General features: G+C 49.8%; 25 non-coding genes and 8 pseudogenes across 25 annotated transcripts; all 33 read left to right on the plus strand.

Annotated features, from left to right (window-relative positions):
* The first annotated feature begins 246 nt into the window (after nt 1–246).
* Nucleotides 247–365, plus strand: LOC135603523 (5S ribosomal RNA; annotated as a pseudogene).
* Nucleotides 366–715: 350 nt separating this feature from the next.
* Nucleotides 716–834, plus strand: LOC135599752 (5S ribosomal RNA). Its single transcript, XR_010482095.1, has one exon. It is a non-coding gene; the product is annotated as a 5S ribosomal RNA (ribosomal RNA).
* A 350-nt stretch (nt 835–1,184) lies between these two features.
* Nucleotides 1,185–1,302, plus strand: LOC135599294 (5S ribosomal RNA; annotated as a pseudogene).
* A 350-nt stretch (nt 1,303–1,652) lies between these two features.
* LOC135602871 (5S ribosomal RNA) lies at nt 1,653–1,771 on the plus strand (annotated as a pseudogene).
* A 350-nt stretch (nt 1,772–2,121) lies between these two features.
* Nucleotides 2,122–2,240, plus strand: LOC135602872 (5S ribosomal RNA; annotated as a pseudogene).
* A 350-nt stretch (nt 2,241–2,590) lies between these two features.
* On the plus strand, nt 2,591–2,709 carry LOC135602873 (5S ribosomal RNA; annotated as a pseudogene).
* A 350-nt stretch (nt 2,710–3,059) lies between these two features.
* On the plus strand, nt 3,060–3,178 carry LOC135602874 (5S ribosomal RNA; annotated as a pseudogene).
* A 350-nt stretch (nt 3,179–3,528) lies between these two features.
* On the plus strand, nt 3,529–3,647 carry LOC135602875 (5S ribosomal RNA; annotated as a pseudogene).
* Nucleotides 3,648–3,997: 350 nt separating this feature from the next.
* On the plus strand, nt 3,998–4,116 carry LOC135601184 (5S ribosomal RNA). Its single transcript, XR_010483486.1, has one exon. It is a non-coding gene; the product is annotated as a 5S ribosomal RNA (ribosomal RNA).
* A 349-nt stretch (nt 4,117–4,465) lies between these two features.
* LOC135600075 (5S ribosomal RNA) lies at nt 4,466–4,584 on the plus strand. Its single transcript, XR_010482408.1, has one exon. It is a non-coding gene; the product is annotated as a 5S ribosomal RNA (ribosomal RNA).
* Nucleotides 4,585–12,264: 7,680 nt separating this feature from the next.
* Nucleotides 12,265–12,383, plus strand: LOC135600097 (5S ribosomal RNA). The gene has a single exon (XR_010482428.1). It is a non-coding gene; the product is annotated as a 5S ribosomal RNA (ribosomal RNA).
* A 350-nt stretch (nt 12,384–12,733) lies between these two features.
* On the plus strand, nt 12,734–12,852 carry LOC135600318 (5S ribosomal RNA). The gene has a single exon (XR_010482643.1). It is a non-coding gene; the product is annotated as a 5S ribosomal RNA (ribosomal RNA).
* Nucleotides 12,853–13,202: 350 nt separating this feature from the next.
* Nucleotides 13,203–13,321, plus strand: LOC135600429 (5S ribosomal RNA). Its single transcript, XR_010482750.1, has one exon. It is a non-coding gene; the product is annotated as a 5S ribosomal RNA (ribosomal RNA).
* A 350-nt stretch (nt 13,322–13,671) lies between these two features.
* On the plus strand, nt 13,672–13,790 carry LOC135603405 (5S ribosomal RNA). Its single transcript, XR_010484112.1, has one exon. It is a non-coding gene; the product is annotated as a 5S ribosomal RNA (ribosomal RNA).
* Nucleotides 13,791–14,140: 350 nt separating this feature from the next.
* On the plus strand, nt 14,141–14,259 carry LOC135600255 (5S ribosomal RNA). Its single transcript, XR_010482581.1, has one exon. It is a non-coding gene; the product is annotated as a 5S ribosomal RNA (ribosomal RNA).
* A 350-nt stretch (nt 14,260–14,609) lies between these two features.
* LOC135600108 (5S ribosomal RNA) lies at nt 14,610–14,728 on the plus strand. The gene has a single exon (XR_010482439.1). It is a non-coding gene; the product is annotated as a 5S ribosomal RNA (ribosomal RNA).
* Nucleotides 14,729–15,078: 350 nt separating this feature from the next.
* Nucleotides 15,079–15,197, plus strand: LOC135601372 (5S ribosomal RNA). Its single transcript, XR_010483668.1, has one exon. It is a non-coding gene; the product is annotated as a 5S ribosomal RNA (ribosomal RNA).
* A 350-nt stretch (nt 15,198–15,547) lies between these two features.
* LOC135604045 (5S ribosomal RNA) lies at nt 15,548–15,666 on the plus strand. The gene has a single exon (XR_010484187.1). It is a non-coding gene; the product is annotated as a 5S ribosomal RNA (ribosomal RNA).
* Nucleotides 15,667–16,016: 350 nt separating this feature from the next.
* LOC135600440 (5S ribosomal RNA) lies at nt 16,017–16,135 on the plus strand. Its single transcript, XR_010482761.1, has one exon. It is a non-coding gene; the product is annotated as a 5S ribosomal RNA (ribosomal RNA).
* Nucleotides 16,136–16,485: 350 nt separating this feature from the next.
* LOC135602892 (5S ribosomal RNA) lies at nt 16,486–16,604 on the plus strand. Its single transcript, XR_010484051.1, has one exon. It is a non-coding gene; the product is annotated as a 5S ribosomal RNA (ribosomal RNA).
* Nucleotides 16,605–16,954: 350 nt separating this feature from the next.
* Nucleotides 16,955–17,073, plus strand: LOC135599734 (5S ribosomal RNA). The gene has a single exon (XR_010482078.1). It is a non-coding gene; the product is annotated as a 5S ribosomal RNA (ribosomal RNA).
* A 350-nt stretch (nt 17,074–17,423) lies between these two features.
* LOC135601147 (5S ribosomal RNA) lies at nt 17,424–17,542 on the plus strand. Its single transcript, XR_010483450.1, has one exon. It is a non-coding gene; the product is annotated as a 5S ribosomal RNA (ribosomal RNA).
* A 350-nt stretch (nt 17,543–17,892) lies between these two features.
* LOC135603864 (5S ribosomal RNA) lies at nt 17,893–18,011 on the plus strand. The gene has a single exon (XR_010484167.1). It is a non-coding gene; the product is annotated as a 5S ribosomal RNA (ribosomal RNA).
* A 350-nt stretch (nt 18,012–18,361) lies between these two features.
* Nucleotides 18,362–18,480, plus strand: LOC135599612 (5S ribosomal RNA). The gene has a single exon (XR_010481960.1). It is a non-coding gene; the product is annotated as a 5S ribosomal RNA (ribosomal RNA).
* A 350-nt stretch (nt 18,481–18,830) lies between these two features.
* On the plus strand, nt 18,831–18,949 carry LOC135600451 (5S ribosomal RNA). The gene has a single exon (XR_010482772.1). It is a non-coding gene; the product is annotated as a 5S ribosomal RNA (ribosomal RNA).
* Nucleotides 18,950–19,299: 350 nt separating this feature from the next.
* Nucleotides 19,300–19,418, plus strand: LOC135600231 (5S ribosomal RNA). The gene has a single exon (XR_010482557.1). It is a non-coding gene; the product is annotated as a 5S ribosomal RNA (ribosomal RNA).
* Nucleotides 19,419–19,767: 349 nt separating this feature from the next.
* On the plus strand, nt 19,768–19,886 carry LOC135599810 (5S ribosomal RNA). Its single transcript, XR_010482153.1, has one exon. It is a non-coding gene; the product is annotated as a 5S ribosomal RNA (ribosomal RNA).
* Nucleotides 19,887–20,236: 350 nt separating this feature from the next.
* On the plus strand, nt 20,237–20,355 carry LOC135600690 (5S ribosomal RNA). The gene has a single exon (XR_010483006.1). It is a non-coding gene; the product is annotated as a 5S ribosomal RNA (ribosomal RNA).
* Nucleotides 20,356–20,705: 350 nt separating this feature from the next.
* LOC135602337 (5S ribosomal RNA) lies at nt 20,706–20,824 on the plus strand. The gene has a single exon (XR_010483974.1). It is a non-coding gene; the product is annotated as a 5S ribosomal RNA (ribosomal RNA).
* Nucleotides 20,825–21,174: 350 nt separating this feature from the next.
* Nucleotides 21,175–21,293, plus strand: LOC135601749 (5S ribosomal RNA; annotated as a pseudogene).
* Nucleotides 21,294–21,643: 350 nt separating this feature from the next.
* On the plus strand, nt 21,644–21,762 carry LOC135599792 (5S ribosomal RNA). The gene has a single exon (XR_010482135.1). It is a non-coding gene; the product is annotated as a 5S ribosomal RNA (ribosomal RNA).
* A 350-nt stretch (nt 21,763–22,112) lies between these two features.
* Nucleotides 22,113–22,231, plus strand: LOC135599660 (5S ribosomal RNA). The gene has a single exon (XR_010482007.1). It is a non-coding gene; the product is annotated as a 5S ribosomal RNA (ribosomal RNA).
* A 350-nt stretch (nt 22,232–22,581) lies between these two features.
* On the plus strand, nt 22,582–22,700 carry LOC135600565 (5S ribosomal RNA). Its single transcript, XR_010482884.1, has one exon. It is a non-coding gene; the product is annotated as a 5S ribosomal RNA (ribosomal RNA).
* The last annotated feature ends 101 nt before the right edge of the window (nt 22,701–22,801 follow it).

Here is a 22,801-nt window from a genome sequence, read left to right on the forward strand (position 1 = left end):
GGAGAGTGCTTTCCGGATTGGGGTCGCAATAGCGATTCCGAGTTAGTTCTAGAAAGTGCCGATGGTTTCTGCACGCACTTGCCGTGACCGATACGCAGTCGTCGGGCTTGGGCTCGGAGAGAGCTTGCAATAGGGATTTCGAGACCGTTCGATAAAGCGCCGACGGTTTCGTGACGGGCAAGAGGCTCCCGACGTTGATGCGCCGACTGCGACGTGCACATAGGCGAGGGACGAAGCACCCGAAACGGGTGCGATAATGCCAGCACTACATCCCTGGATCCAATCAAAACTCCGAAGTTAAGCGTGCTTTGGCCAGAGTAGTACTAGGATGGGTGTCCCCCTGGGAAGTCCTCGTGTTGCACTCCTTTTTGCATCCCGAGATACGAAACATCTCCCGTATAGCTCCGAGACGATTGTTTTGGGGCTGGAAATTTGCCGTGACCGCTACGCTGTCAGTATCGCGGGGCTCGGAGAGAGCTTTCCTGATTGGGGTCGCAATAGCGATTCCGAGTTCGTTCTAGAAAGTGCCGATGGTTTCTGCACGCGCTTGCCATGACCGATACGCAGTCGTCGGGCTAGGGCTCGGAGAGAGCTTGCAATAGGGATTTCGAGACCGTTCGAGAAAGCGCCGACGGTTTCGTGACGGACAAGAGGCTCCGGACGTTGATGCGCCGACTACGACGTGCACATAGGCGAGGGACGAAGCACGCGAAACGGGTGCGATAATGCCAGCACTAAATCCCCGGATCCCATTAAAACTCCGAAGTTAAGCGTGCTTGGGCCAGAGTAGTACTAGGATGGGTGACCCCTTGGGAAGTCCTCGTGTTGCACTCCTTTTTGCATCCCGAGATACGAAACGTCTCCCGTAGAGCTCCGAGACGATTGTTTTGGGGCTGGAAATTTGCTGTGACCGCTACGCAGTCAGTATCGAGGGGCTCGGAGAGAGCTTTCCAGATTGGGGTCGCAATAGCGATTCCGAGTTCGTTCTAGAAAGTGCCGATGGTTTCTGCACGCGCTTGCCGTGACCGATACGCAATCGTCGGGCTAGGGCTCGGAGAGAGCTTGCAATAGGGATTTCGAGACCGTTCGAGAAAGCGCCGACGGTTTCGTGACGGGCAAAAGGCTCCGGACGTTGATGCGCCGACTGCGACGTGCACATAGGCGAGGGACGAAGCACCCGAAACGGGTGCGATAATGCCAGCACAAATCCCCTGATCCCATCAAAACTCCGAAGTTAAGCGTGCTTTGGCCAGAGTAGTACTAGGATGGTTGTCCCCCTGGGAAGTCCTCATGTTGCACTCCTTTTTGCATCCCGAGATACGAAAGATCTCCCGTAGAGCTCCGAGACGATTGTTTTGGGGCTGGAAATTTGTCGTGACCGCTACGCTGTCAGTATCGAGGGGCTCGGAGAGAGCTTTCCGGATTGGGGTCGCAATAGCGATTCCGAGTTCGTTCTAGAAAGTGCCGATGGTTTCTGCACGCGCTTGCCGTGACCGATACGTAGTCGTCGGGCTAGGGCTCGGAGAGAACTTGCAATAGGGATTTCGAGACCGTTCGAGAAAGCGCCGACGATTTCGTGACGGGCAAGAGGCTCCGGACGTTGATGCGCCGACTGCGACGTGAACATAGGCGAGGGACGAAGCACCCGAAACGGGTGCGATAATGCCAGCACTAAATCCCCGGATCCCATCAAAACTCCGAAGTTAAGCGTGCTTTTGCCAGATTAGTACTAGGATGGGTGTCCCCCTGGGAAGTCCTCGTGTTGCACTCCTTTTTGCATCCCGAGATACGAAACATCTCCCGTAGAGCTCCGAGACGATTGTTTTGGGGCTGGGAATTTGCCGTGACCGCTACGCAGTCAGTATCGAGGGGCTCGGAGAGAGCTTTCCGGATTGGGGTCGCAATAGCGATTCCGAGTTCGTTCTAGAAAGTGCCGATGGTTTGTGCACGCGCTTGCCGTGACCGATACGCAGTCGTCGGGCTAGGGCTCGGAGAGAACTTGCAATAGGGATTTCGAGACCGTTCGAGAAAGCGCCGACGGTTTCGTGACGGGCAAGAGGCTCCGGACGTTGATGCGCCGACTGCGACGTGAACATAGGCGAGGGACGAAGCACGCGAAATGGGTGCGATAATGCCAGCACTAAATCCCCGGATCCCATCAAAACTCCGAAGTTAAGCGTGCTTTTGCCAGATTAGTACTAGGATGGGTGTCCCCCTGGGAAGTCCTCGTGTTGCACTCCTTTTTGCATCCCGAGATACGAAACATCTCCCGTAGAGCTCCGAGACGATTGTTTTGGGGCTGGGAATTTGCCGTGACCGCTACGCAGTCAGTATCGAGGGGCTCGGAGAGAGCTTTCCGGATTGGGGTCGCAATAGCGATTCCGAGTTCGTTCTAGAAAGTGCCGATGGTTTGTGCACGCGCTTGCCGTGACCGATACGCAGTCGTCGGGCTAGGGCTCGGAGAGAACTTGCAATAGGGATTTCGAGACCGTTCGAGAAAGCGCCGACGGTTTCGTGACGGGCAAGAGGCTCCGGACGTTGATGCGCCGACTGCGACGTGAACATAGGCGAGGGACGAAGCACGCGAAATGGGTGCGATAATGCCAGCACTAAATCCCCGGATCCCATCAAAACTCCGAAGTTAAGCGTGCTTTTGCCAGATTAGTACTAGGATGGGTGTCCCCCTGGGAAGTCCTCGTGTTGCACTCCTTTTTGCATCCCGAGATACGAAACATCTCCCGTAGAGCTCCGAGACGATTGTTTTGGGGCTGGGAATTTGCCGTGACCGCTACGCAGTCAGTATCGAGGGGCTCGGAGAGAGCTTTCCGGATTGGGGTCGCAATAGCGATTCCGAGTTCGTTCTAGAAAGTGCCGATGGTTTGTGCACGCGCTTGCCGTGACCGATACGCAGTCGTCGGGCTAGGGCTCGGAGAGAACTTGCAATAGGGATTTCGAGACCGTTCGAGAAAGCGCCGACGGTTTCGTGACGGGCAAGAGGCTCCGGACGTTGATGCGCCGACTGCAACGTGAACATAGGCGAGGGACGAAGCACCCGAAACGGGTGCGATAATGCCAGCACTAAATCCCCGGATCCCATCAAAACTCCGAAGTTAAGCGTGCTTTTGCCAGATTAGTACTAGGATGGGTGTCCCCCTGGGAAGTCCTCGTGTTGCACTCCTTTTTGCATCCCGAGATACGAAACATCTCCCGTAGAGCTCCGAGACGATTGTTTTGGGGCTGGGAATTTGCCGTGACCGCTACGCAGTCAGTATCGAGGGGCTCGGAGAGAGCTTTCCGGATTGGGGTCGCAATAGCGATTCCGAGTTCGTTCTAGAAAGTGCCGATGGTTTGTGCACGCGCTTGCCGTGACCGATACGCAGTCGTCGGGCTAGGGCTCGGAGAGAACTTGCAATAGGGATTTCGAGACCGTTCGAGAAAGCGCCGACGGTTTCGTGACGGGCAAGAGGCTCCGGACGTTGATGCGCCGACTGCGACGTGAACATAGGCGAGGGACGAAGCACCCGAAACGGGTGCGATAATGCCAGCACTAAATCCCCGGATCCCATCAAAACTCCGAAGTTAAGCGTGCTTTTGCCAGATTAGTACTAGGATGGGTGTCCCCCTGGGAAGTCCTCGTGTTGCACTCCTTTTTGCATCCCGAGATACGAAACATCTCCCGTAGAGCTCCGAGACGATTGTTTTGGGGCTGGGAATTTGCCGTGACCGCTACGCAGTCAGTATCGAGGGGCTCGGAGAGAGCTTTCCGGATTGGGGTCGCAATAGCGATTCCGAATTCGTTCTAGAAAGTGCCGATGGTTTCTACACGCGCTTGCCGTGACCGATACGCAGTCGTCGGGCTAGGGCTCGGAGAGAACTTGCAATAGGGATTTCGAGACCGTTCGAGAAAGCGCCGACGGTTTCGTGATGGGCAAGAGGCTCCGGACGTTGATACTCCGACCGCGACGTGCACATACGCGAGGGACGAAGCACGCGAAACGGGTGCGATAATGCCTGCACTAAATCACCGGATCCCATCAAAACTCCGAAGTTAAGCGTGCTTGGGCCAGAGTAGTACTAGGATGGGTGACCCCCTGGGAAGTCCTCGTGTTGCACTCCTTTTTGCATCCCGAGATACGAAACATCTCCCGTAGAGCTCCGAGACGATTGTTTTGGGGCTGGAAATTTGCTGTGAGAGCTACGCAGTCAGTATCGAGGGGCTCGGAGAGAGCTTTCCGGATTGGGGTCGCAATAGCGATTCCGAGTTCGTTCTAGAAAGTGCCGATGGTTTCTGCACGCGCTTGCCGTGACCGATACGCAATCGTCGGGCTAGGGCTCGGAGAGAGCTTACAATAGGGATTTCGAGACCGTTCGAGAAGCGCCGACGGATTCGTGATGGACAAGAGGCTCCGGACGTTGATGCGCCGACTGCGACGTGCACATAGGCGAGGGACGAAGCACGCGAAATGGGTGCGATAATGCCGGAACTAAATCCCCGGATCCCATCAAAACTCCGAAGTTAAGCGTGCTTGGGCCAGAGTAGTACTAGGATGGGTGACCCCCTGGGAAGTCCTTGTGTTGCACTCCTTTTTGCATCCCGGGATACGAAACATCTCCCGTAGAGCTCCGAGACGATTGTTTTGGGGCTGGAAATTTGCTTTGACCGCTACGCAGTCAGTCTTCGAGCAAGACTGGGCGGTGCAACCTCCCTGGCAGAGAGGTGGCACCGCTTGAGCTCGGTCTACGAGCTCTGCCAGGCGGTGCAACCTCTCCAGTCAGGAGGTGCAACCGCCTGATCCCGGAATTCCGGGATTTGATCGTTTTGAGCTCCAAATTTGAATTGGGTTGGGGCCTATAAATACCCCTCCCATTCAGCACTGAGAGAGCAAGAACTTAAGCCGAAATCTTGATCTTTTCAGTGGTTCTTAGAGCTCAAAACTGCTAGTTTTCCTCCTCCTTCTGTTCTTCAAGTTTGAGTTGTAAAGTGAGGAGAGAAAACATTTGTAAGGGTTGTCTCCTAAGCCCATCAAAAGGAGTGAATCTGTAAGAGGGTAGTTGGCCTTCGCCTATTGAAGGAAGGCTTCTAGTTGACGTCGGTAACCTCATCGGTGGAGGAAGCCAAAAGTGGAGTAGGTCAAGACTGACCGAACCACTCTAAATCTCTAGTTTGCGTTTATTTTGAGCACTTTATCATTACTGCAAACCTCCTACATAGCTACTGCTCTCTGCGCTTTTACGAACGAATTCTATGCAGTTTACGTTCACGTCTTAATTCCATTTACAAACTGCAAACTGCTCTCTGCGCTTTTACGAACGAATTCTGTGCAGTTTACGTTTAAATCTTGATTCCATCTACAAACTGCAAACTGTCTCTCTACGCTTTTACGAATGAGTTCTGTGCAGTTTACGTTTACGTCTTGATTTCATTTACAACTGCAAACTGTCTTCTGCGCTTTTACGAACAAGATTCTGTGTACTTTACGTTTACGTCTTGATTCTGTTTATAACTGCAAACTGATTTCTGTGAACGAGTTTCTTTGCAGTTTATGTTTACGTCTTGATTCTGTTTATAACTGCAAGCTGATTTCTGCGAACAAGTTTCTTTGCAGTTTACGTTTACGTGTTGATTCTGCTTAGACGTAAAACTGTGTTTTAGACGTAAACTACGTTTAGACGTAAAACTACGTTTAGACGTAAAACTGTGTTTAGACGTAAAACTGCGTTTAGACGCAAACTGCACTGCGCTCAGACGCAATATGATCTTAGACGTAAACTGCGCTCAGACGCAAACTGCGCTTAAACGCAATCTGAGCTTAGACGTAAATATGCGTTTAGACGCAAACTGCGCTTAGACGCAAAACTGCGCTTAGACGCAAACTGTGTTTAGACGTAAACTGCGCTTAGACGCAAAACTGCGTTTAGACGCAAACTGTGTTTAGATGCAAACTGCGCTTAGATGCAATCTGCGCTTAGACGCAAACTGCACTTAGATACAAACTGTGAATCAGCTTTTGCATCATAATAGTTTCTATCGAACGAACGCAGCTTTCGGTTTTAATCGCTGTAAAATTTCCGCTGCACTAATTCACCCCCCCCCTCTTAGTGCTCTCGATCCTAACAATTGGTATCAGAGCGGGGTATTTCTCATTTCAGATTTACACCCGAGAGAAATGGCTCTTCAAGAGGGCTTTTCGGTCTTTCGTCCACCGTTCTTTAACGGATTGGACTACACTTATTGGAAAACTCGAATGAGAGTTTTCTTGATTTCTCTAATTATGGATTTATGGAATATCGTTGAAAACGGTTTTCAACTTCCCTCTAAACCGACGAACGAATGGTCGGATTTGGAGAAGAAGTATTTCTCTTTAAACGCAAAGGCTATGAATGCCTTATTTTGTGCTTTGGACAAAAATGAGTTCAATCGGATTTCTACGTGTGAAACAGCTTTTGACATTTGGCGAACACTTGAAATCACGCACGAGGGAACTAGTAGAGTCAAAGACTCGAAAGTTAATATTTTACTGCATGATTTCGAGCTTTTTCATATGAAACCAAGCGAAACCGTTGTTGACATGTACACCCGTTTTACGGATGTCGTCAATGGTTTAAAATCACTTGGTAAAAGCTTTTCGGATTTTGAACTCGTTAACAAAGTTTTGCGCTCACTTTCTAAAACTTGGGATTCAAAAGTAACTGCTATTCAAGAATCGAAAAACTTGAACCAATTTCCACTTGAAGAACTAATTGGTTCATTGATCACATATGAAATGACGTGCAATGCACGTGAAGAACTTGAGAACCACCTTCCAAAGAACAGGAAGGATTTGGGACATAGAACATTTGAAGACCACTCGAGCATAAGCTCAAGTGATGGTGAACTTAAACTACAAATGAAACGAAAATTAAAAAGCAAAACGAATCAAACTACTTGCTTTAAACGCAAGAAGAAGAACAAAAATTGGGATGAATCGAGCTCCTCCGAAGAAGAGAAAGTCAACAAAAGCAAGGCGGCAAACTACGCCTTAACAGCCCACAATGATGAGGTAATCGAAATCCCCCTAATTTATTTTGAAATTACTTGATGCTTTCATGATGTATTTTTCTCTTTTAGTTTAGAATTAATTTTCTTAAAAATTACATGTTAAAAAAAAATATTATTATGATCATACTAAGTAATTTCGAAAATGATAATATTGCATATTTTATTATAAACAAATAAAATGATCTTGATTGAAAATATGAAATCATGGTTAAGAAGTAATAATGTGCATTACGTTGATTTCCATTGTTATTTCTCGATTTTGATTAAAGATCATGTTTGATTTGAAGAAATGCATAATGATGAAATTAAATATTTCGATTGACAATTTCATGCATGAGATATACATGATGATTTTTGTGATTGATGGTTTTATGATGAAATTCATTTTACGATCCTAAACGTTGATGCATGTTTTCATTAGACATAAATGAAAAGGCATGCTAACATGAAATCGATCACTTAAGATGAAACACTTAAAAAAGGGGAGAAATATATGAATTGATGCTATAAACACTATGCTATGATTATCCCATGCTTGCATCATCAAGAGATATATGAATTGATGCTATGATTGCCAAATTTGCATTATGCCATGTTTGCATCATGCGTTAAGATATCAAGAACTTGTATCGTAATTTTACGGATTGATATCTTACCATATGATGAAATGCTACAATTGATGAACACTTGAAATGTAATCCTCTATCTTATTGATTTTTCAATAAATCTATGCTTGTCATACATGAATTTATTGAACGTAATTTTGAGGATGATTTCAGATTTGACAAAAGCTTGATTCGTATTTACGACATAAGATACACTTTAAATATGAATCATGCATTAATGCTTCAATCATTTTCTATCTCTAGAGTTCTCGATTTTGATGAAATACAAGTGATAAATTCATTTATGATATCTTGTAAATCACTTGAGTTATGAATGAGTTTTTTTTTTTTTATGATGTGTTAAAAGAATCACTTAAAAAGAAAATACTTTTCCCATCTTATCGAGATTAATGATTTCATGATATTGTGTGAATCTCGAAATTGATTTTGATGAAATAGTAATAACGTTATTCATGTTATGAATCTCAAAAATGATAATATGCTTCATGTGATAATATGAATACCCGAAACACTTATGATATGATTTGTATACAATTCCGTGTATTCATAAAATATTTATCTCCTCATCCAATAACTTTTCTTGATATTCCTTATGAGATGAAATGAAATAATGCATGAAATACAAATGAGGAGTTATTGATCATGCATGGTAGGATATAATTTGACAAAATTGATACCATCATGATATGAAACATTTATGATTTGCAATTATGCATGCAATACTTGTGCTTTCTAATTATGATGTGATGTATTGCATATGATGTAAATCATGATGAGTGCTAAGTTACACATTTTGAGAAGAAATTGCTATATTGAAACATTAATGTAATTATGAATGATGATATGATATTATGCATGTAATACTTCAACTTATGATAATGCAATGATAAAATATTCATGATGAAAAATTGTCTTGACATTCATAACTTGATTATTCATCCTTTGTCATGATTTTGAAATCATTGTAAAAGGAAAAAGAACTACAAAACTGTATTCTTCCTTTCTTTTTGACAATGACAAAGGGGGAGATAGCTAGCTTGCACAAGTCAAGAAGATGCAAAAACTTGATTGCTAGCTTGCCTATCTTAAGTAGCAAAGATTGCTAACTTGCTTATTTCAAGAAGCAAAAGTTATCTTCTTGAACATCACCATCTTGAATATCTCAAGAAGCAAGACTTGCAACCTGCACATTACAATAGGAAGCAATAATCATAAGCCTACACAAGAAAGTTATCTTGCATTTGCTTTCGAAGTTTTTGCTAGCTTGTATATTGCGAAACTTGTATATCGTAAAAATTGCTAGCTTGTAGTCTAAAGAGAAGCGAAAAGTTGCTATCTCAAAAGAAGCATATGTGCTATCTTGCCTATCTCAAGAGGCAAAAATGCTAACTTGCACATCTAGCAAAACTTGACAAATTTGCATATCTCAAGAAGCAAGAGTTGCTTTATTGAACATCTCTAAATTGCTAGCTTGCATGTTCTAATAGTGCTATCTTGTATGCTGTAAAACTTGCATATCTAAAACTTGATAGCTTGAATGTTCTAAGCATGATGTAACATTTGCTAAATTTTCTGGCTTCAAAACTGCATGATGATAAAACTTGATAATATGTTTTTCATGCAATGAGTTGAACCAATATCACAAACACTTGATTGTGGTACTTCTCCTTTTTGTTGATGACAAAGGGGGAGAAGTATGTTGATGACATGACATGTTATGCATAAGTTTATGCATAAGTTCATGTTGACGTGTTGCAAGTATTCATGATGAATATTGCAATGACTTGAATTCAGTTTGAATTCAAGGTTCTATCAATATGGCATATTGATAGGGGGAGTTTGTTTAAACTCTGGGAGTTAAGGTTAACTCCGATTATGATGACATGTTGCTTAGATTTTTGAATCTAAGAGTTTCTATCAATAAGGTATATTGATAGGGGGAGTTTGTTTAAACTCCGGGAGTTAAGTTTAACTCCGTCATCAAGTAGTTGTCATCATCAAAAAGGGGGAGATTGTTGAATCTCGTATTTTGATAATGAAACTACTTGATATATGTTTATGATTTAATATGCGTTTTGAGTGACGCAGGGTGCCTCGATCAGGATGAGACAATTAAAGCAAGAACATCATGTTGTGCCGGAGGAACATGTCAGAAGATTGGACGTCGGGCCGATGGATCGGTCGACGTATCGATAGAAGGCTTCGGGCTGTGGACTCGGGCATCGGGCCAAGAAGAGCGGGTATTGTGCCAAGGATATCGGAGTTGCGGAGTCAACTGGCCGATTGGGCAATAGGCTGCAGGAAAGGACGATGCGCCGAAGAATCGGACGAAGCGTCGAGGGACCAATGACATGCCGGACAACTTGATTAATTGCTTAGGATTAATTGTCTCGATCGAAGTTTTTGTTTTTGTGTGTGCAGGATTAACTACGATGAAAGAAAGACAAGCAGTAGGAGTTGCGCCGGAGTCAAGTTCATGATCACATTGGGAGTTCGAGAGTTCGACGGAAGTTCGGACGGTCGTCGGAGGTTCTGCGAGAACAGATCCGAGAAGTCCAGAAGCTTGCCAAGCGAAGCTCGTCGGAACTTGCCAAGTGGATCGTCGCAAAGTCCAGGAGTTTGCCGGAAGTCCGCAGGAGCATCACCGAGGGTTCATCGGATGATCGACGGAAGTTCGCCGGAAACTCGCCGGAAGAAGCGATTGACGCACCGAAGCAAAGCTGCAGAAATTGTCTTAGATCTAATCGTAGTTAGCACGTTGATTAAGTTAGAAAATGGGAGGTGATCCCATTAACTTAATCTTGGGCCAATGGGGCCCGAATTCGGACTGGTTTGGGCCAAGTTTGGAGCCCAACCAGTGATCTGGAATAGTGCCAGGAGGTGCAACCGCCTAGGCCAGGAGGTGGCACCGCCTGGGCTAAGCCTCCCAGCGAGACTGGGCGGTGCAACCTCTCCAGCCGGGAGGTGGCACCGCCTGAGCTCAGTCTTCGAGCAAGACTAGGCGGTGCAACCTCCCTGACAGAGAGGTGGCACCGCCTGAGCTCAGTCTTCGAGCAAGACTGGGCGGTGCAACCTCCCTGGCAGAGAGGTGGCACCGCCTGAGCTCGGTCTTCGAGCTCTGCCAGGCGGTGCAACCTCTCCAGTCAGGAGGTGTAACCGCTTGATCCCGGAATTCCGGGATTTGATCGTTTTGAGCTCCAAATTTTAATTTGGTTGGGGCCTATAAATACCCCACCCATTCAGCACTGAGAGAGCAAGAACTTAAGCCGAAATCTTGATCTTTTCAGTGGTTCTTAGAGCTCAAAACTGCTAGTTTTCCTCCTCCTTCTGTTCTTCAAGTTTGAGTTGTAAAGTGAGGAGAGAAAACATTTGTAAGGGTTGTCTCCTAAGCCCATCAAAAGGAGTGAATCTGTAAGAGGGTAGTTGGCCTTCGCCTATTGAAGGAAGGCTTCTAGTTGACGTCGGTAACCTCATCGGTGGAGGAAGCCAAAAGTGGAGTAGGTCAAGACTGACCGAACCACTCTAAATCTCTGGTTTGCGTTTATTTTGAGCACTTTATCATTACTGCAAACCTCCTACATAGCTACTGCTCTCTGCGCTTTTACGAACGAATTCTATGCAGTTTACGTTCACGTCTTAATTCCATTTACAAACTGCAAACTGCTCTCTGCGCTTTTACGAACGAATTCTGTGCAGTTTACGTTTAAATCTTGATTCCATCTACAAACTGCAAACTGTCTCTCTGCGCTTTTACGAATGAGTTCTGTGCAGTTTACGTTTACGTCTTGATTTCATTTACAACTGCAAACTGTCTTCTGCGCTTTTACGAACAAGATTCTGTGTACTTTACGTTTACGTCTTGATTCTGTTTATAACTGCAAACTGATTTCTGTGAACGAGTTTCTTTGCAGTTTATGTTTACGTCTTGATTCTGTTTATAACTACAAGCTGATTTATGCGAACAAGTTTCTTTGCAGTTTACGTTTACGTCTTGATTCTGCTTAGACGTAAAACTGTGTTTTAGACGTAAACTACGTTTAGACGTAAAACTACGTTTAGACGTAAAACTGTGTTTAGACGTAAAACTACGTTTAGACGCAAACTGCACTGCGCTCAGACGCAATCTGATCTTAGACGTAAACTGCGCTCATACGCAAACTGCGCTTAAACGCAATCTGAGCTTAGACCTAAATCTGCGTTTAGATGCAAACTGCGCTTAGACGCAAAACTGCGCTTAGACGCAAACTGTGTTTAGACGTAAACTGCGCTTAGACGCAAAACTGCGCTTAGACGCAAATTGTGTTTAGACGCAAACTGCGCTTAGACGCAATCTGCGCTTAGACGCAAACTGCACTTAGATACAAACTGTGAATCAGCTTTTGCATCATAATAGTTTCTATCGAACGAACGCAGCTTTCGGTTTTAATCGCTGTAAAATTTCCGCTGCACTAATTCACCCCCCCCCTCTTAGTGCTCTCGATCCTAACAATTTCGAGACCGTTCGAGAAAGCGCCGATGTTTTCGTGACGGGCAAGAGGCTCCGGACGTTGATTCGCCGACTGCGACGTGCACATAGGCGAGGGACGAAGCACGCGAAATGGGTGCGATAATGCCAGCACTAAATCACCGGATCCCATCAAAACTCCGAAGTTAAGCGTGCTTGGGCCAGAGTAGTACTAGGATGGGTGACCCCCTGGGAAGTCCACGTGTTGCACTCCTTTTTGCATCCCGGGATACGAAACATCTCCCGTAGAGCTCCGAGACGATTGTTTTGGGGCTCGAAATTTGATGTGACCGCTACGTAGTCAGTATCGAGGGGCTCAGAGAGAGCTTTCCAGATTGGGGTCGCAATAGCGATTCCGAGATCGTTCTAGAAAGTGCCGATGGTTTCGGCACATGCTTGCCGTGACCGATACGCAGTCGTCGGGCTAGGGCTCGGAGAGAGCTTGCAATAGGGATTTCGTGAACGTTCGAGAAAGTGCCGACGGTTTCGTGACGGGCAAGAGCCTCCGAACGTTGATGCACCGATCGCGACGTGAACATAGGCGAGGGACGAAGCACGCGAAACGGGTGCGATAATGCCAGTACTAAATCACCGGATCCCATCAAAACTCCGAAGTTAAGCGTGCTTGGGCCAGAGTAGTACTAGGATGGGTGACCCCCTGGGAAGTCCTCGTGTTTCACTCCTTTTTGCATCCCGGGATACGAAACATCTCGTGTAGAGCTCCGAGACTATTGTTTTGGGGCTCGAAATTTGATGTGACCGCTACGCAGTCAGTATCGAGGGGCTCGGAGAGAGCATTCCGGATTGGGGTCGCAATAGCGATTCCGAGATCGTTCTAGAAAGTGCCGATGGTTTCGGCACGTGCTTGCCGTGACCGATACGCAGTCGTCGGGCTAGGGCTCGGAGAGAACTTGCAATACGGATTTCGTGAACGTTCGAGAAAGTGCCGACGGTTTCGTGACGGGCAAGAGGCTCCGGACGTTGATGCGCCGATCGCGACATGAACATAGGCAAGGGACAAAGCACGCGAAATGGGTGCGATAATGCCAGCACTAAATCACCGGATCCCATCAAAACTCCGAAGTTAAGCGTGCTTGGGCCAGAGTAGTACTAGGATGGGTGACCCCCTGGGAAGTCCTCGTGTTGCACTCCTTTTTGCATCCCGGGATACGAAACATCTCCCATAGAGCTCCGAGACGATTGTTTTGGGGATGGAAATTTGCTTTGACCGCTACGCAGCCAGTATCGAGGGGCTCGGAGAGAGCTTTCCGGATTGGGGTCGCAATAGCGATTCCGAGTTCTTTCTAGAAAGTACCGATGGTTTCTGCACGCGCTTGCCATGACCGATACGCAGTCGTCGGGCTAGGGCTCGGAGAGAGCTTGCAATAGGGATTTCGAGACCGTTCGAGAAAGCGCCGACGGTTTCGTGACGGGCAAGAGGCTCCGGACATTGATGCACCGACTGTGACGTGCACATAGGCGAGTGACGAAGCACACAAAATGGGTGCGATAATGCCAGCACTAAATCACCGGATCCCATCAAAGCTCCGAAGTTAAGCGTGCTTGGGCCAGAGTAGTACTAGGATGGGTGACCCCCTGGGAAGTCCTCGTGTTGCACTCCTTTTTGCATCGCGGGATACGAAACATCTCCCGTAGAGCTCCGAGACGATTGTTTTGGGGCTCGAAATTTGCTGTAACCGCTACGCTGTCAGTATCGAGGGGCTCGGAGAGAGCTTTCCGGATTGGGGTCGCAATAGTGATTCCGAGATCGTTCTAGAAAGTGCCGATGGTTTCGGCACGTGCTTGCCGTGACCGATACGCAATTGTCGGTCTAGGGCTCGGAGAGAGCTTGCAATAGGGATTTCGTGAACGTTCGAGAAAGCGCCGACGGTTTCGTGACGGGCAAGAGGCTCCGGACGTTGATGCGCCGATCGCGACGTGAACATAGGCGAGGGACAAAGCACGCGAAACGGGTGCGGTAATGCCAGCACTAAATCACCGGATCCCATCAAAACTCCGAAGTTAAGCGTGCTTGGGCCAGAGTAGTACTAGGATGGGTGACCCCCTGGGAAGTCATCGTGTTGCACTCCTTTTTGCATCCCGGGATTCGAAACATCTCCCGTAAAGTACCGAGACGATTGTTTTGGGGCTCCAAATTTGCCGTGACCGCTACGCTGTTAGTATCGAGAGGCTCGGAGAGAGCTTTCCGGATTGGGGTCGCGATAGCGATTCCGAGATTGTTCTAGAAAGTGCCGATGGTTTCGGCACGTGCTTGCCGTGACCGATACGCAATCGTCGGGCTAGGGCTCGGAGAGAGCTTGCAATAGGGATTTCGAGACCGTTCGAGAAAGCGCCGATAGTTTCGTGACGGGCAAGAGGCTCCGGACGTTGATGCGCCGACTGTGACGTGCACATAGGCGAGGGACGAAGCACGCGAAATGGGTGCGATAATGCCAGCACTAAATCACCGGATCCCATCAAAACTCCGAAGTTAAGCGTGCTTGGGCCAGAGTAGTACTAGGATGGGTGACCCCCTGGGAAGTCCACGTGTTGCACTCCTTTTTGCATCCCGGGATACGAAACATCTCCCGTAGGGCTCCGAGACGATTGTTTTGGGGCTCGAAATTTGATGTGACCGCTACGCTGTCAGTATCGAGGGGCTCGGAGAGAGCTTTCCGGATTGGGGTCGCAATAGCGATTCCGAGATCGTTCTAGAAAGTGCCGATGGTTTCGGCACGTGCTTGCCGTGACCGATACGCAGTCGTCGAGCTAGGGCTCGGAGAGAGCTTGCAATAGGGATTTCGTGAACGTTCGAGAAAGTGCCGACGGTTTCGTGACGGGCAAGAGGCTCCGGACGTTAATGCACCGATCGCGTCGTGAACATAGGCGAGGGACGATGCACGCGAAACGGGTGCGATAATGCCAGCACTAAATCACCGGATCCCATCAAAACTCCGAAGTTAAGCGTGCTTGGGACAGAGTAGTACTAGGATGGGTGACGCCCTGGGAAGTCCTCGTGTTGCACTCCTTTTTGCATCCCGGGATACGAAACATCTCATGTAGAGCTCCGAGACTATTGTTTTGGGGCTCGAAATTTGATGTGACCGCTACTCAGTCAGTATCGAGGGGCTCGGAGAGAGCTTTCCGGATTGGGGTCGCAATAGCGATTCCGAGATCGTTCTAGAAAGTGCCGATGGTTTCGGCACGTGCGTGCCGTGACCGATACGCGGTCGTCGGGCTAGGGCTCGGAGAGAACTTGCAATAGGGATTTCCTGAACGTTCGAGAAAGTGCCGACGGTTTCGTGACGGGCTAGAGGCTCCGGACGTTGATGCGCCGATCGCGACGTGAACATAGGCGAGGGACGAAGCACGCGAAACGGGTGCGATAATGCCAGCACTAAATCACCGGATCCCATCAAAACTCCGAAGTTAAGCATGCTTGGGCCAGAGTAGTACTAGGATGGGTGACCCCCTGGGAAGTCCTTGTGTTGCACTCCTTTTTGCATCCCGGGATACGAAACATCTCCCGTAGAGCTCCGAGACGATTGTTTTGGGGCTGGAAATTTGCTTTGAATGCTACGCAGTCAGTATCGAGGGGCTCGGAGAGAGCTTTCCGGATTGAGGTCGCAATAGCGATTCCGAGTTCTTTCTAAAAAGTGCCGATGGTTTCTGCATGCGCTTGCCATGACCGATACGCAGTCGTCGGGCTAGGGCTCGGAGAGAGCTTGCAATAGGGATTTCGAGACCGTTCGAGAAAGCGCCGACGGTTTCGTGACGGGCAAGAGGCTCCGGACATTGATGCACCGACTGCGACGTGCCCATAGGCGAGGGACGAAGCACGCGAAACGGGTGCGATAATGCCAGCACTAAATCACCGGATCCCATCAAAACTCCGAAGTTAAGCGTGCTTGGGCCAGAGTAGTACTAGGATGGGTGACCCCCTGGGAAGTCCTCGTGTTGCACTCCTTTTTGCATCGCGGGATACGAAACATCTCCCGTAGAGCTTCGAGACGATTGTTTTGGGGCTCGAAATTTGCTGTGACCGCTACACTGTCAGAATCGAGGGGTTCGGAGAGAGCTTTCCGGATTGGGGTCACAATAGTGATTCCGAGATCGTTCTAGAAAGTGCCGATGGTTTCGGCACGTGCTTGCCGTGACCGATACGCAATCGTCGGGCTAGGGCTCGGAGAGAGCATGCAATAGGGATTTCGTGAACGTTCGAGAAAGTGCCGAAGGTTTAGTGACGGGCAAGAGGCTCCGGATGTTGATGTGCCGATCGCGACGTGAACATAGGCGAGGGACGAAGCATGCGAAACGGGTGCGATAATGCTAGCACTAAATCACCGGATCCCATCAAAACTCCGAAGTTAAGCGTGCTTGGGCCAGAGTAGTACTAGGATGGGTGACCCCCTGGGAAGTCCTCGTGTTGCACTCCTTTTTGCATCGTGGGATACGAAACATCTCCCGTAGAGCTCCGAGACGATTGTTTTGGGGCTCGAAATTTGCCGTGACCGCTACGTTGTTAGTATCGAGGGGCTCGGAGAGAGCTTTCCGGATTGGGGTCCCAATAGCGATTCCGAGATTGTTCTAGAAAGTGCCGATGGTTTCGGCACGTGCTTGCCGTGACCGATACGCAGTCGTCGGGCTAGGGCTCGGAGAGAGCTTGCAATAGGGATTTCGTGAACGTTCGAGAAAGTGCCGACGGTTTCGTGACGGGCAAGAGGCTCCGGACGTTGATGCACCGATCGCGACGTGAACATAGGCGAGGGACGAAGCACGCAAAACGGGTGCGATAATGCCAGCACTAAATCACCGGATCCCATCAAAATTCCGAAGCTAAGCGTGCTTGGGCCAGAGTAGTACTAGGATGGGTGACCCCCTGGGAAGTCCTCGTGTTGCACTCCTTTTTGCATCCCGGGATACGAAACATCTCGTGTAGAGCTCCGAGACTATTGTTTTGGGGCTCGAAATTTGATGTGACCGCTACTCAGTCAGTATCGAGGGGCTCAGAGAGAGCTTTCCGGATTGGGGTCGCAATAGCGATTCCGAGATCGTTCTAGAAAGTGCCGATGGTTTCGGCACGTGCTTGCCGTGACCGATACGCGGTCGTCGGGCTAGGGCTCGAAGAGAACTTGCAATAGGGATTTCGTGAACGTTCGAGAAAGTGCCGACGGTTTCGTGACGGGCAAGAGGCTCCGGACGTTGATGCGCCGATCGCGACGTGAACATAGGCGAGGGACGAAGCACGCGAAACGGGTGCGATAATGCAAGCACTAAATCACCGGATCCCATCAAAACTCCGAAGTTAAGCGTGCTTGGGCCAAAGTAGTACTAGGATGGGTGACCCCCTGGGAAGTCGTTGTGTTGCACTCCTTTTTGCATCCCGGGATACGAAACATCTCCCGTAGAGCTCCGAGACGATTGTTTTGGGGCTGAAAATTTGCTTTGAATGCTACGCAGTCAGTATCGAGGGGCTCGGAGAGAGCTTTCCGGATTGGGGTCGCAATAACGATTCCGAGTTCTTTCTAGAAAGTGCCGATGGTTTCTGCATGCGCTTACCATGACTGATACGCAGTCGTCGGGCTAGGGCTCGGAGAGAGCTTGCAATAAGGATTTCGAGACCGTTCGAGAAAGCACCGACGGTTTCGTGACGGGCAAGAGGCTCCGGACATTGATGCACCGACTGCGACGTGCACATAGGCGAGGGACGAAGCACGCGAAACGGGTGCGATAATGCCAGCACTAAATCACCGGATCCCATCAAAACTCCGAAGTTAAGCGTGCTTGGGCCAGCGTAGTACTAGGATGGGTGACCCCCTGGGAAGTCCTCGTGTTGCACTCCTTTTTGCATCGCGGGATACGAAACATCTCCCGTAGAGCTTCGAGATGATTGTTTTGGGGCTCGAAATTTGCTATGACCGCTACGCTGTCAGTATCGAGGGGTTCGGAGAGAGCTTTCCGGATTGGGGTCGCAATAGTGATTCCGAGATCGTTCTAGAAAGTGCCGATGGTTTCGGCATGTGCTTGCCGTGACCGATACGCAATCGTCGGGCTAGGGCTCGGAGAGAGCTTGCAATAGGGATTTCGTGAACGTTCGAGAAAGTGCCGACGGTTTAGTGACGGGCAAGAGGCTCCGGACGTTGATGCGCCGATCGCGACGTGAACATAGGCGAGGGACGAAGCACGCGAAACGGGTGCGATAATGCCAGCACTAAATCACCGGATCCCATCAAAACTCCGAAGTTAAGCGTCCTTGGGCCAGGGTAGTACTAGGATGGGTGACCCCCTGGGAAGTCCTCGTGTTGCACTCCTTTTTGCATCGCGGGATACGAAACATCTCCCGTAGAGCTCCGAGACGATTGTTTTGGGGCTCGAAATTTGCCGTGACCGCTACGTTGTTAGTATCGAGGGGCTCGGACAGAGCTTTCCGGATTGGGGTCGCAATAGCGATTCCGAGATCGTTCTAGAAAGTGCCGATGGTTTCGGCACGTGCTTGCCGTGACCGATACGCAGTCGTCGGGCTAGGGCTCGGAGAGAGCTTGCAATAGGGATTTCGAGACCGTTCGAGAAAGCGCCGACGGTTTTGTGACGGGCAAGAGGCTCCGGACATTGATGCACCGACTGCGACGTGCACATAGGCGAGGGACGAAGCACGCGAAACGGGTGCGATAATGCCAGCACTAAATCACCGGATCCCATCAAAACTCCGAAGTTAAGCGTGCTTGGGCCAGAGTAGTACTAGGATGGGTGACCCCCTGGGAAGTCCTCGTGTTGCACTCCTTTTTGCATCCCGGGATACGAAACATCTCCCGTAAAGTTACGAGACGATCGTTTTGGGGCTCGAAATTTGCCGTGACCGCTACGCTCTCAGTATCGAGGGGCTCGGAGAGAGCTTTCCGGATTGGGGTCGCAATAGCGATTCCGAGATTGTTCTAGAAAGTGCCGATGGTTTCGGCACGTGCTTGCCGTGGCCGATACGCAATCGTCGGGCTAGGGCTCGGAGAGAGCTTGCAATAGGGATTTCGAGACCGTTCGAGAAAGCGCCGACGGTTTCGTGATGGGCAAGAGGCTCCGGACGTTGATGCGCCGACTGCGACGTGCACATAGGCGAGGGACGAAGCACGCGAAATCGGTGCGATAATGCCAGCACTAAATCACCGGATCACATCAAAACTCCGAAGTTAAGCGTGCTTGGGCCAGAGTAGTACTAGGATGGGTGACCCCCTGGGAAGTCCTCGTGTTGCACTCCTTTTTGCATCCCGGGATACGAACATCTCCCGTAGAGCTCCGAGACGATTGTTTTGGGGCTTGAAATTTGCCGTGACCGCTACGCAGCCAGTATCAAGGGGCTCGGAGAGAGCTTTCCGGATTGGGGTCGCAATAGCGATTCCGAGATCGTTCTAGAAAGTGCCGATGGTTTCGGCACGTGCTTGCCGTAACCGATACGCAGTCGTCGGTCTAGGGCTCGGATAGAGCTTGCAATAGGGATTTCGTGAACGTTCGAGAAAGTGCCGACGGTTTCGTGACGGGCAAGAGGCTCCGGACGTTGATGCACCGATCGCGACGTGAACATAGGCGAGGGACGAAGCACGCGAAACGGGTGCGATAATGCCAGCACTAAATCACCGGATCCCATCAAAACTCCCAAGTTAAGCGTGCTTGGGCCAGAGTAGTACTAGGATGGGTGACCCCCTGGGAAGTCCTCGTGTTGCACTCCTTTTTGCATCCCGGGATACGAAACATCTCCAGTAGAGCTCCGAGACGATTGTTTTGGTGCTGGAAATTTGCCGTGAACGCTAAGCAGTCAGTATCGAGGGGCTCGGAGAGAGCTTTCCGGATTGGGGTCGCAATAGCGATTCCGAGTTCGTTCTAGAATGTGCCGATGGTTTCTGCACGCGCTTTCCGTGACCGATACGCAGTCATCGGGCTACGGCTCGGAGACTGCTTGCAATAGGGATTTCGAGACCGTTCGAGAAAGCGCCGACGGTTTCGTGACGGGCAAGAGGCTCCGGACGTTGATGCGCCGACTGCGACGTGCACATAGGCGAGGGACGAAGCACGCGAAATCGGTGCGATAATGCCAGCACTAAATCACCGGATCCCATCAAAACTCCGAAGTTAAGCGTGCTTGGGCCAGAGTAGTACTAGGATGGGTGACCCCCTGGGAAGTCCTCGTGTTGCACTGCTTTTCGTATCCCGAGATACGAAACATCTCCCATAGAACTCCGAGACGATTGTTTTGGGGCTCGAAATTTGCTATGACCGCTACGCTGTCAGTATCGAGGGGCTCGGAGAGAGCTTTCCGGATTGGGGTCGCAATAGCGATTCCGAGTTCGTTATAGAAAGTGCCGATGGTTTCTGCACGCGCTTGTCGTAATCGATACGCAGTCGTCGGGCTAGGGCTCGGAGAGAGCTTGCAATAGGGATTTCGTGAACGTTCGAGAAAGCGCCGACGGTTTAGTGACGGGCAAGAGGCCCCGGACGTTGATGCGCCGATCGCGACGTGAACTTAGGCGAGGGACGAAGCACGCGAAACGGGTGCGATAATGCCAGCACTAAATCACCGGATCCCATCAAAACTCCGAAGTTAAGCGTGCTTGGGCCAGAGTAGTACTAGGATGGGTGACCCCCTGGGAAGTCCTCGTGTTGCACGCCTTTTTGCATCCCGGGATACGAAACATCTCCCGTAAAGTTACGAGACGATTGTTTTGGGGCTCGAAATTTGCCGTGACCGCTACGCTGTCTGTATCGAGGGGCTCGGAGAGAGCTTTCCGGATTGGGGTCGCAATAGCGATTCCGAGATTGTTCTAGAAAGTGCCGATGGTTTCGGCACGTGCTTGCCGTGACCGATACGCAATCGTCGGGCTAGGGCTCGGAGAGAGCTTGCAATAGGGATTTCGAGACCGTTCGAGAAAGCGCCGACGGTTTCGTGACGGGCAAGAGGCTCCAGACGTTGATGCGCCGACTGCGACGTGCACATAGGCGAGGGACGAAGCACGCAAAATGGGTGCGATAATGCAAGCACTAAATCACTGGATCACATCAAAACTCCGAAGTTAAGCGTGCTTTGGCCAGAGTAGTACTAGGACGGGTGACCCCCTAGGAAGTCCTCGTGTTGCACTCCTTTATGCATCCCGGGATATGAAACATCTCCCGTAGAGCTCCGAGACGATTGTTTTGGGGCTGGAAATTTGCCGTGACCGCTAAGCAGTCAGTATCGAGGGGCTCGGAGAGAGCTTTCCGGATTGGGGTCGCAATAGCGATTCCGAGTTCGTTGTAGAAAGTGCCGATGGTTTCTGCACGCTCTTTCCGTGACCGATACGCAGTCGTCGGGCTAGGGCTCGGAGACAGCTTGCAATAGGGATTTCGAGACCGTTCGAGAAAGCGCCGACGGTTTCGTGATGGGCAAGAGGCTCCGGACGTTGATGCGCCGATTGCGACGTGCACATATGCGAGGGACGAAGCACGCGAAACGGGTGCGATAATGCCAGCACTAAATCACCGGATCCCATCAAAACTCCGAAGTTAAGCGTGCTTGGGCCAGAGTAGTACTAGGATGGGTGACCCCCTGGGAAGTCCTCATGTTGCACTCCTTTTTGCATCCCGGGATACGAAACATCTCGTGTAGAGCTCCGAGACGATTGTTTTGGGGCTGGAAATTTGATGTGACCGCTACGCTGTCAGTATCGAGGGGCTCGGAGAGAGCTTTCCGGATTGGGGTCGCAATAGCGATTCCGAGATCGTTCTAGAAAGTGCCGATGGTTTCGGCACGTGCTTGCCGTGACCGATACGCAGTCGTTGGGCTAGGGCTCGGAGAGAGCTTGCAATAGGGATTTCGTGAACGTTCGAGAAAGTGCCGACGGTTTCGTGACGGGCAAGAGGATCCGGACGTTGATGCGCCGATCGCGACGTGAACATAGGCGACGGACGAAGCACGCGAAACGGGTGCGATAATGCCAGCACTAAATTACCGGATCCCATCAAAACTCCGAAGTTAAGCGTGCTTGGGCCAGAGTAGTACTAGGATGGGTGACCCCCTGGGAAGTCCTCGTGTTGCACACCTTTTCGCATCCCGAGATACGAAACATCTCCCGTAGAACTCCGAGACGATTGTTTTGGGGCTCGAAATTTGCTATGACCGCTACGCAGTCAGTATCGAGGGGCTCGGAGAGAGTTTTCCGGATTGGGGTCGCAATAGCGATTCCGAGTTCGTTATAGAAAGTGCCGATGGTTTCTGCACGCGCTTGCCGTGATCGATACGCAGTCGTCGGGCTTGGGCTCGGAGAGTGCTTGCAATAGGGATTTCGTGAACATTCGAGAAAGCGCCGACGGTTTCGTGACGGGCAAGAGGCTCCGGACGTTGATGCGCCGATCGCGACGTGCACATAGGCGAGGGACGAAGCACGCGAAATGTGTGCGATAATGCCAGCACTAAATCACCGGATCACATCAAAACTCCGAAGTTAAGCGTGCTTGGGCCAGAGTAGTACTAGGATGGGTGACCCCTTGGGAAGTCCTCGTGATGCACTCCTTTATGCATCCCGGGATACGAAACATCTCCCGTAGAGCTCCGAGACGTTTGTTTTGGGGCTCGAAATTTGCCGTGACCGCTACGCTGTCAGTATCGAGGGG

This window comes from Musa acuminata, chromosome BXJ2-1 (genome assembly GCF_036884655.1).
Source record: "Musa acuminata AAA Group cultivar baxijiao chromosome BXJ2-1, Cavendish_Baxijiao_AAA, whole genome shotgun sequence".
In the NCBI taxonomy this organism is placed as follows: domain Eukaryota; kingdom Viridiplantae; phylum Streptophyta; class Magnoliopsida; order Zingiberales; family Musaceae; genus Musa; species Musa acuminata.